Below are 12,439 nucleotides of genomic sequence, written 5' to 3'. Positions count from 1 at the left end.
GCCTAACAAGGCTTAAGGGAAGGTCACAATGTGGACATTTAACCATCATTGCCCATCAATGTGGACATTCAACCAACATTGCTCCCAAGGAGTGGCCCTCATAGGGCCAAACATATAGTGGGCCCATGGCCTCACACAAGGGCCTCATACACAACATAATGGGCCACATACAACCTCAATGGGCCTTATACAATCATAATGGGCCTTATACAATCACGATGGGCTTTACACAAGGGTCTCATACATCACAATGAGCCTCATCACATGGGCCTTGCATACATCACACTGGGCTTTATCATATGGGCCTCACATATCACAATGGGCCGCATCACATGGGCCTCAAACACATTACAAGGGGCCGCATATATGGGCCACACAAATATCATATTGGGCCACATATATGGGCCATACAAACATCATATTGGGCCGCACATATGGGCCACACAAACTTCATATTGGGCCTCACCAAACGGGTAATATATACATCAAAATGGGCCTCATTCAAAGGCCACACATACATCACATTGGGCCTCACTCATGGGCTACATATACATTGTATTGGGCCTCGCATATGGGCCTAATGGGGCAGCCTATGGTTCAAGAAAAAAATGGATGGGCAGCATGGATATACAACGCATTCATCAGGGTGGGCCACTGCCCTAGACGACGTGGGTTAGAACACATACATTAGGGCCCCATGGATGCATGGTGTGGATATACATCAAGATAGGGTCCACGTCCAACTAGACTGGATGGCATAGACGAAATACGTATAGCATGGTGGGCCCACATCCAACCCATTAGGATGGTGTGGATGAAACACTACATCATGTGCACTCGACACTGTCCCACACTGGACGATATGGACAACACACATCATAGCAGGCCCCACCATCTGATGGCCAGCGTGGATGGGACACATACATCTGGTTAGCCCCACACATCACCGTCCAGAGATGGACGATGCAGATATAAAATACGTACATCAAGGTGGGTCCCACCCACTGCCAAATAGATGGACAGCGTGGAGATCACATACACTACAGGGGGTCCCACATCCAGCTCTAAATGGACAGACGGTGCTGATAATACATACATACAAGGTGGGTCCCACGTCCTAGCTGGATGGATGGATGGTGTGGATGCAAGACATGCATCAATTAGGGCCCACCGTCCAGAGAATGGATGGTGGAAGGCAAGGATGAAATGTGTACATTAAGTGGGTCCACACGTGTGGGACCCACCAGCTTTGAAATAAAGCAGATATTTGTGTTTTTCCTTCATCCAAGGCCTGAGGAAGGATGGCTAGGTGGGGTCCACGTCCAGATGGACGGACGATTAGGATAAAACACATCCAGCATGGTGGGCCACGCAGATGGACAGTAGGGATATAACACATATCTCTGATCAGAGCCCAAGTTGGATGATGTGGATTAATACATAAATCATGGTGGGCCACGTCCAGGCATAGGCGAATGGTTGGATATAACCCATGCCTTATGGTCAGACCCACTTACTAACGTCATTATAGCAGTTATATAGCTGGATGAGGTATACAAGGCAATCCACTTCTATCCCACCGTCCATCTGTGGACGGTGAGGATAAAATACATATCTCAGGGTGGGTCTACGACAATGTGGCCCACTAGAGTTTTGAATCAAGCTGGTATTTGTCTTTCCTCCCATCCAGGCCTGCCTATACGGACAGCCAAATGGCTGGATGAACGGTATGGATAAAACACTAGCATCACATGGGTCCCACGTCTAACCATTGGACGTTGAGGACATCACACACTCATCAGGTGGGCCATCATGCAAGGAAAGGAGAGAGAGAGAGAGAGAGAGAGAGAGAGAGAGAGAGAGTCGAGTGATGGAGGGCTCCGCCACTATGAGCCCTGCTAAGATTACAATACATATATTAAGATGGGTCCTAAATAGGATCCACACCATTAATCAGTAAGCCCCACTTGGTTCATCATAAAAATTAAAATCTAACCCTATAAAACACCCACCGATTTCGCTCATTCTTGGCTCCTTGGAATGCTAAGCTCTTAAGCTCTCTCTTTGATGGTGGAAGATGAAGATTGAAGGGTGATGAGAGATTAGGTGGGGGGTACGAAGTGGGCCACACCTAGCTTCTCCTCTTGGAAAGCTTGGACGTCCACCCTTGTTGCTTAGAATAAATGGTGGACAGAATGAGAGAGAGATGAGAGATGTAAGGAGAGAGGGATGGGTGATGGATGGAGTGATGGGTGATGGGTGATAGGTAGTATGAGTTGTGTAAGATTGTGACATTAGAGACATGGGTTGTGTTGACTTTTGGGTGAGAGAGGGATGAGTGTTGTACTTGATTGATTCATGGGATTGATTTGATAGATTGTAGAGATTCTCTTCTCAGGATTGCAATGCGCGGCGTTTTCTCGAAATAAACGCGGGCCCACAACTCCTGGCCTGGGTATCACATTAGCACACGAGACGCAGTGTTGGAACTTCATCGACAACGCGGTCGCAAGAGTACAAGTCTCGGGTCGAGCCGACTCAAATCTACGGGATATGACTTAGGGTCGCGTGTAAACGCCAATTACAGGTCGCGGGTTGTCGAAATACGACGGGGAGGATCGCAAGAATCTACAGAATGTACGGACTAGGATACGGGCCTAAAACATTAATCCGCCCATCTTGACTGCCTGATCTTAGTTAATAACAACCTACCATACACCTTCACTTAGCCGTAAAGCTCTACGAGCTACTTAAATGAAACTTTTGTACTATATGATCGTTAACCCTGAATAAAAAAAAATCTAGTTCCCCTAATTCATATCAATCAAACGAAGACATTCGTGACAATCTAAATGATACAAACAGTTGGCCATTAGACATAGATCTAGGTGCAACTCACAATCATGCACAACCATCCTAAGTGTAGATCTAAACACGGATGTTTGACGTACGTATAACATACAAGCAACACAAACACCTGGACCTTTCATCAACGTTAGAGACGATTGAATAGATAAACTCTATAGAATACCTTCAAAGACAACTTGAACCATTCACAGTCGAAATCCAAGCCTAGACCTCAAATCCACACCTAAACCATACTAACCTGCTAACTAACCCTTAATTAATTGTTAAAATCTCCTTAAATGTTGTTGGAGATTATGAGATCATTGACAAACTAGTTTTGGTATAGCCTAGTAGTTGAATGATCAATAAACATGTGGTTTGGCGGACAAAATCACTTAATGTGGCCCATCTGAGCCTTCAATCTGCCCCATCCTTGATCAAAGGGCCTTTTTTTTTGGAACCTCCAAAGTAAATGTATGGAGTGGATTTCCCACAAGCATTACAGTGGACCCCACCTGGTTGTGTGTGTACCAGTGTACGCATGCACTCGTAGCACACTGAACCAGTCAACCGGTCAATCGGGTGTTAACCTGTAACACCCTGAAAATCAGGGGTCGTGCATACGCTCGACTCCCGAGTTCCCGGGGTCACTTATATCCAATTTTCATTAATATGCGATTAATCCAGTCTAAATGCGCATTCTGGAACTTCCTGGAACATGAAGCACAACCACACAAGTCTACTGAAATAGAAGAAAATCAATTATAATTATATATACATACCTAAAAGAATACAAACGGGCGCACAAGGTGACGCCCAACAAATTCATAAAAAGAATAACAAGTCAAAAAGAATAAAGCTGAGCCCTCAGCGCGGCGATCCAACGTGCCATCTACAGGTCCGATGAGGACCCGTTCATCAGCTGGAAGAAGAGAACCAATCCTCCTCCTCAAGGCTCGCATCGCCAGGCTCCATGAAATCTGTATCACCTACATCTATGAACGAGTCTGGTTGGTGTTTTAAAATACCGTCCCAGAGTGGGAGTGAGTGATCAACTCAGTGGGTGCTATTAACCTTAAGTTGCAACAAGCATCAATTATAATAAGAATTTAATGAAAAGCAATCAATCATAAACATCTATCTAGTCTTGTTAATGTGCATGGATGCAGGATGATATGATGTATGCCCTCACCACAACGCTCCCTCGTGCGACAACATCTAACGATCGCCAATGCGACACTCCCTCAGTGTGACCTCGACTGCCGAGTCGCCAACCTAGCTAATGCAATGCAATGATGATGTTAACCAGGTTCTTAGTTAAGTCCATTCATCCAGCAGATTTGGGAATCTGATACACCCCACGTATCAAATGCTCTAAACTAGTTGCGAAGCCAAGAGCCCCTAATGTGTGAGGCCGAGACCCCGCGATCCTTGACCCCGTCGGGTTTCCTCCATCCCCGACTTCAAGCACATGGGGGTGCTGAATGTGGGGTCGCTCGTGGTCACTACGGGGAGGCGCGTCACCCCAGCGTAGGCCGACAGCTCGGACATAGTGTCCCATTCCACCATGCCCGGCTCACGAGGCTTTGGACCAATTTCGAGTGGGTTATTGTTGGGCTACAACGGTTATAGGGTGTCCCAGGTTCCATACAAGTGTGAGCAAACAGGGTTAACAATCATGGTTAGCCAGACAGTAGGCTAGACCGCACGAGTCCAGGCAAGTGCATGTCGGAACGACATCGGGTGCAAGCAACCCATGTAGTCTAACTACAGTCACCCACACACACTCGACAAATCCATGGGTTTAGCCTCAAGGCGGTCCTACCAAAGAGACCGCCTTAACTTTTCCCGTTTTCTTTGCCAACCCTAGGGTTTGGATGGTGGTCCACAACATGTCAACGGACAGGGATATCAACTAGCAAAATCATCATCATGTTCTCATACCTCAATCATATAATCCATATTCACCTAATAAGCAAGCTAATAATTTATAAGCAATGGTGCATGTGTGTTGGGTGTGTTAGTGAGGAAGTTGCTCACTTCCTACAACTCATGTAAACAAATTACACATGAAGTAAATAAGGCATGCAAGCTATAGGGCATCATCACGTGAGCAATCATATGAGCAATCCAACAAGTCATCATCAAATTTGCACCAAGTCATGTAAGAAGCAAGAACAACGTCATGTGGGGAAATTAAATAAACATACAATTCCAAACCACTCTAAATAAATATAAATTCCTAGGTTCCTCTATATTCTCTAAATGCATCAAGGAAGCAGTCAAAATCATTAAGCTCATATTGAAATTGGTGCTAGGCCACCTAGGAGTAATAGTCCGCACCTTAAGAGGAGATTTCCATTCTTTGAGATCTTAGGGTTTGGGGATTTAGGTAAAACCACCATTTCCTAAATCAAAATCAAGAAGACAACATTAATGCCTATAAATCTACACTAAGTTGCTCTATTGAAGGAAAATATACCATTCCTACCTCCTCTTCTTGGCATGGTGGGTTTGGTAGAGGTTTCCTTGGAGAATAGGTAGAGAGTTTGCAAGTTTGAGCTTCCTTGGGCCCCACCTCCTACCACATACTCTTTTCCTTTCTTCTTCCTCTCTCTTTCTCCTCCTTTCTCCTCTTTCTCTTCTCCCTTTTCTCTCTTCTCTCCTTCCTTTTCTAGGGCAATTTCGTATGGGGAGAAGGGTGCCCCAAATGAGCCCCTTTTATAATGCCAGTTTTGGTGGAAATGGCCCCAAGTGTTGGGTTTTTACTATACTAGACCTATGAGAGGGTTTTTCTAAGCTCTAGGGCCCACTATGAGGTGTACAAGTCAATATACACCGTAGGATAGCTTGCTCTAATGATGATCTACGTATGGATATGATTGGCCCGCCATTTGGATGCGCCGATCGACAGATATGATAAGAAGTCTGTTCAACGGTCACCGATAGTCGATCAGGGCCGCGGCTATACAGATATGAGAAGGGAAATATCCTTACTCCATGGGTAAAGTTTGGTCACAAACTGACGGTCCGAAATCCTCAACTTTGCATAAGAGTGGACGGCTCAATTCACTTAAGTTCCAACTCCTTCCTTTAGGGTATTTGCACTTCTCATGCACTCGTCCTTTAGCTCAAGTTGACCGGTTCTGGACCGTACCCAGGTCCGATTCCCACGATGGACGTCAAGCCCAATGAGACGGACATTATTCTATAGTTTTGGAACTAGTGATCCACCAACGAGCAGTATAGAGCTTGTTTAGATAACTAAGGCAGTTCTGGTGGCCCTCTAGCCATGAAATTTATAGGATAGGTGTTCCTTGGCCCGATGAAGGGCCATGCAAAATTTGAGAATGATCAGATATGGAGTTTGGTCGCACGGGTTTGATTCGCGATCAACGGTCACCGTGCCACGATCGGGACCCAGATTTTTGTGGGCGGGTGTAGAAAAATACATTAGACACTCATCATAAATTATGAAAAAATCTGATGGCTGAAATGTCTTACATTTCAATTTTATTTACACGTGCCAGATTCCAATTTTGGCATTGGTGGAGCGCATCTGGCAAGTGCCAGATTACACTTCTGGGTGTTCACTGGGTCCGTGGTCCGCGATAGTCCCCGAGCCCAGTGAGATCTATGCTCCCCTCAATTTTTATAATTTTCTGACCTTCCCATGTCGCGGTATAGCCCGCACGGGCTGCTGCCAAGTGTAAATGGCCATTTGGCTTGACGGCCCGCACTTGGCCCAATCACAACCCGACTGGTCTACTCTAATGGGCTAATCCTAACTTAATTTAATTATGGCACCAAACCATGAGTAGTTTAAACAAACGGTCCTGCGGCAAATCCTACAAGGACGCCTCAGTACACTATTCTGATTGGACGGGACGTTACATGATTAACCGGACTTATGCAGTTCTTCACTGGTACACCCTGTGTAAACTGACATTTAGTGCTAATGGTCATTAAGTAATATTTAGGTTAATTAAATAAAATAAAAAATAAAAATAAAAATAAAAATTGATGGATTTTTTTGGAAATCCAAAACAGTGAAAATCAAGGATGTTACATAACCCGATAAACACTTAAAAAGGAGAATTTTCTCTCTCCTTTCTCTCGTTTTCCCACCCACGCTTCGTTTAAACAGGTGTGGTGAGTCTGATCAATCAAATGGGCCCTAGATGAGATCAAATCTTAAATCTAAACCGTCCATCAATCATGTCTATCTGATCCAACCAAAACCTAGCTCCTACCACACGTGGATGCACGTGTGCATGTACACGATCACTAGCACAAATTGGTTATGTGCGACCATTTTTTCAAAAATGGAAAGCTCTATTTCTTCATATGTTTGCCAGGTTGGCAATCTGAACGAAGAGAAGTCCTTTGATCTCAACTAACCACCTAGATGAATCTGAGCCGCACAATCCAGCCATTTTAGGGCTTGTACAGCTGTGTAGAAATGTGGAAGGAATCTGTCCCTTTCGAGGTGGATTCATCCTAACCATTTGTGAGCTTCTAGAAACTCTTCTGAAGCATCAACAACATTCATTCTAGGGTGAGCTTCAGTCCATTCGACAGTAAAAGGGAGCTCCGCGAGAATTTGCATACGGCTGAAAATACCATGACCCATCGCTTATACAGGGATGTTGTGATGAATGATGGGCCCCACGATGAACAATGGTCAAATCAAGACCCACCACATGCCTCAGATCGGATGACCCATTAAACCAAGGATCACCATTACCAACTGGGTCATCTCCTCTGTTGGTTGAAAGAACCCATCACCTAGTGTTGAGGCCCATTTTTTTATCAGGGTTGTCCATCTGGAGGACCACGATGTCGGAAGTTCAGATGTGGCATTAGATCAGTGTCATGCAAACTAGATTTGACTATAACATCATAAAAACTCAAAGGATTAAACGATTAAAATCGTAACTAATTCAACAATTAGTTGGGTTCGAACCCTTGAGAAGAGGATTAGTAAAGCCTTATAAAAGATTGCCTTTTAGGGCAACCCTTTCTAAAAATAGAAAGCATAAGAGATAAAGAGAGACACCACCGCATTGAGTTAAGTTGACTTGGTCTGAGTCTCTGCAAGATTGGGCCGAGTCCCGGGTCTCTCCTGGTCCTACCAACAGAAGGAAAGAAGCAAAAGAAGACAACGGAGAAGATGGAGAGAAAGTAGAGAAGAAAGAAAAAGGAAGACAAGAGAAGTAGAAAGAAGACAGGGAGTGTGAACTACTGCTCGTCGTGCCACACCAACTCAACTCGCCGTTGAGTTATTGGGTCCATCCATGTTTACTGGACTTTGGCAGAGAAGAAGAAATGAAGAGTAGAGAATGGAGGAGAAGTATATAGAGGAGAGGAGAGGGGGTTGCTGCCGATTCAAATCCACCAGTCGCATGCCACCTACCGAGTCGAATCGGCCATTCCCCTGCTAAGGATGGGTTGAGTGATGCCGTCCAGGCCCCCACTCCACTCTGGAATCCATTGTTGTGGCTAGAATCCCTTTTCTTGCCTTTGTCCAAGTTGGGTTCGAGTTGTGCAACTCGTCTTTGAGTTAGCTCAGTTTGTTCCACTGAGTCAGCCCGCATTGGTCACCTATTTCGACCAAATGGTGGTTGAACTCACTTGCTGCATGCATGGTAGAAGATGAGAGAGAGAGAGAGAGAGAGAACCGGTCTCTACCGAGTCAACTCAGATGACCTTCTAGTGCAGCCCAATCAGGACCCTATTCTAGGCTGATTTTCAATATTGATTGCTGAGTTCTTTTCCATCAGCAGAGTGACTTCATTGATCAAAGTATTGACAACTAAGGAATCGATTTCCCCAGCTTTTCATATTTGTGTCTTCACTTAGGTGAGTGCACCTGAATTGTGTCAATTCAAGTCGACCTCTTTTATTGCAAATCAAAAGGTAAACGATCTTCATGCCTCTAGTACTGTAAATTTCAAATGTAATCTAAATTCAATTGGTTTAAATTGTATAATTATGTTAATTATCCCAAAAACTTAACCCAACCTAGATGTAGATTTAATATTGTTAGATTCAAGATCAAGACCTTAGTGATAATCCTAATTGTTCATTGATGGTATATTAGGCTAGAACCAGTCCTCAGAGTATGAATATGCAATCTAATTTACCTAAAAGAGAATCTGCATCCTAAGGTAAGGATTACCTTCAAGCTTTTCTACATCATGATAATTATTTTAGTTCACTTATTTCATTAATTGTTTAATTTAATATTTAGTAAAAATGATGACGAATGCTAGTTTATGTTTGAGTGAATTCTTCCTAAATGATTAATCATTAGATTTACATTCAAGTATCTGAACATGCTATATATTGCAAAATTCTCCATCCCAGTTTAAATGAAACATTTCATATGGATAAGTGTTATTGATATTTTACGTGGCTTATTTCACCACTTGTGATTACTATATGGATGCTTGGAGATCCTCGTACTGGTAGTTATTTTGTCTAATAAATTAAATGGAGTTTTTGTTGTGGATTTACCATCTTATAGACCATTTGTTGCCTAGGTGGCTTTTAGGAAAATCTATTTTTATCACATCCTTGGGATGGACTGTTTGCCCTATACGTCTTGATGTAATATTTGCCCTATGTGACTTTAATAAACTGTTTTCATATATAACATTACGATGGTGAGTTCCACTTTTAAAACTATAATTGGCCACTAGTTGTGTAGGTTACATTTAAATATCTTATTTGTTAGTCTTATGGGACAGAGATGGTGGAATGAGAGACTATGCCTAAGCTATCGGCCTATGCTGGATGACAAACCCCCCCATAGTGACCTTTGAGCTTCCTTAAAATGGTTGTTTGAAATTAGAATAATAATGGTTGAGCTAATCATGCATCTTCATGGCATACAGACTTTACTGGGTGGTCAATACAAGACGTAGAGTTTTCTTGGGTCATTACGGGCTGTACCGTAGAGTATTTTACTTGGTGATCCAAAGTTTTCGTTGCGTGCATTTGACTACCATGGGCTGTCCTTTTCGCCTGGAATTTTTTGGGTGTCTAGTTTTCCTTAGACATATCATAGATACTCTTCCAGGAAGCTATCTTACCTTGGGTGTCCTCATTACATGGTCTTTTTCGGGTGGCTAATTCTCCTTAGGTGTACCTTTGAGTACTTTTTTGGGTAGCTAATTCTCCTTAGGTGACCTTTTTGCCAGCTGGATGTGTATTCCCAAGTCTATGAGCATGTGTATGAATTCATGCATTTAAACAAGAATATCTTTGTGGAATTTATTCAATATATTCATATCTGGTAAACTTTGTCTTATTTCTATAATGATCATCATGAAATATTCATTATGGACTATTTATGATAACTATGTTTAATTATTTTGATGATACAATAAATCTTCGGCATTATACCTCACTTGGATAGTCATTGACGCTATCAAACTGTATTCAGTGTGCAAGAGACGCAGATGATGCGCATGCTGATGTTCATGTGGAATAGGAGGAGCTAGATGATCTTACAACTCTCTATTCCTGACTTCATTTGTTTGTATAAGTTTTCGGGCAACAACTCAAATATTTTGTTATATATGTTTGGACTCCCTCTTATACTTGATTTGTTTCTATTCTACTAGATTACTAACTCTGATATATATATATATATATATATATATATATAGACACACACACGTGAAATTTGAGATATCTTAAAGGTTAACGTTTGGGTTTTTGAAAAACGAGTAGTGTACTCGAGTTTTGGAAACCGGAGTGTTACATATACATATAATTATTAAGCTTCTCTTCTCAACCCCTCTAGGAGGTTCGAGTATGGGGGCCTTAGCTATGGGTTTCATAGGATCTAGATAGACTTCGGGTCTAGGCTTTCAAATATTATTGCCCATATCAACTGAGCACCTAAAACCATTAATCTTTATTTTGTCAACTCCTTTATGATGTTTTAAGTATGGAGGTCTTAGCTATGAGTTTCATTGGATCTAGATAGACTTCGAATATGAGCCTTTGCATGCTGTTAGCCGTATTAACTAAGTGTACAGTGTGTGTGTGTGTGTGTGTGTGTGTGTCAACCAGTTCTCACGAGAACTCGTGAGAACTTTTTAAGAACTCATCCAATAGTGGGGATGATTGGGTAAGCTAGACCCTAGGATAAGATCAATATGATGCTGAATATCTCACATGGGAGGCAGTCCATCGAGAAAGTCGTCGGGCCAAATTTCTTTCAATTCATGTGATAATGGTTTTAATTTCTTGGGAATATTTATGGGCTCGATTTCTTTCTTTTTATAATGAATGCATAGACATGTCTCATCTCCTTGAATTTCTCCACAATCCCGTATGGTTAGGAGGGATCGCCCTTCCACTTTAAAAGTTTCGTGTGGCTCCTCTGGGTCCATAGGGGCTAGTATAGTTTTACGACCATTATTGATGAAAATGTGCATATTATCTCGTGCTCTAAGAGTGGTGTCACGGTTGAATTGCCATGGTTAACCCATTAAAATGTGACAGGTCTCCATGTGAACAACGCCGCATATGATTTGGTCTTTATAATGCTTACTGGTTGAAAAAGATTTTTTTTTTTTTTGGTTAGTTTGTTAGTACACAACCATGTCAGTACACACACTCCATGTTAGCCACCCCCGCTAGGGATCGATGGAAAGACCTCAAGTGTTGAAATAAGGTATTTGCGCTCAGTCTGCCAGTTGAGCTATGGATCTGGGTGTTACCAGTTGAAAAGAGATATAATGCATTGTTCAATTACCTTTGTATCACTGACTTTCTTAATCTAGCCAATCGTATACGGGGAGGGATGATATTTTATTTTCAACTGCAATTTTTCCATCATGACCTTAAAGATGATGTTCTCGTTGTTCCCGCTATCGATGATCACATCGTGGACTTTTTTATTCACCACATACCTTGTTCAAAAGATATTGTGTCACTGTAGGTGTACCTCCTTCCTTAGTGCATACAATAACTACCTCACAACTACTGACTCACCATGATCTTGCAAAACCCAATTTGCTTCGTCAATTTCATCATTTGCGGTGTGCCCGAAATCATCATGTTCCCGTTCTTCTTCTGGGTTCTCAGTGCTACCAACATTAATGGAAAGGTTTGTCACTTATCGCTAAGGGCAAGTGTTTGATAAGTGACCCGATTGGATATATCGATAGCAGTAACTAGGCCACGGCTAACCATAAGGGTTCGGGATCCTATTTGTGCCGGTAGCAATGGTTGTTGCTCTTTGAGATCTTACTTGTCCACTTACCATCTCTTGGTTCGCGGGTGTAGGAAGTTGAGGTCGTTCTCCTAAAGGTTCTTTCCCCTTGGTTTATGAACCTCCTTGTGAAGTACCTATTGCGGCTACCCTACTAGTAGAATAGGTCCGAGTGTTGGTACGCTCGAGCTACGCTTCCGCTTGGGTGGCCAGCTTGATCACTTCATTCATCGTCTAAACAGGTTGCATCTAAATCTAATCCTGGATCGCAACATATAATCCAACATTGAATTGGGCAACTTGCTGTGATTTAGTTTTGACCAAATTGTTCTGTGCTACCAAGTAGTAGATTTCTCTTAT

This window comes from Magnolia sinica, chromosome 8, assembly GCF_029962835.1.
Source record: "Magnolia sinica isolate HGM2019 chromosome 8, MsV1, whole genome shotgun sequence".
In the NCBI taxonomy this organism is placed as follows: Eukaryota; Viridiplantae; Streptophyta; class Magnoliopsida; order Magnoliales; family Magnoliaceae; genus Magnolia; species Magnolia sinica.
Note: the sequence above shows the minus strand (reverse complement) of the source record.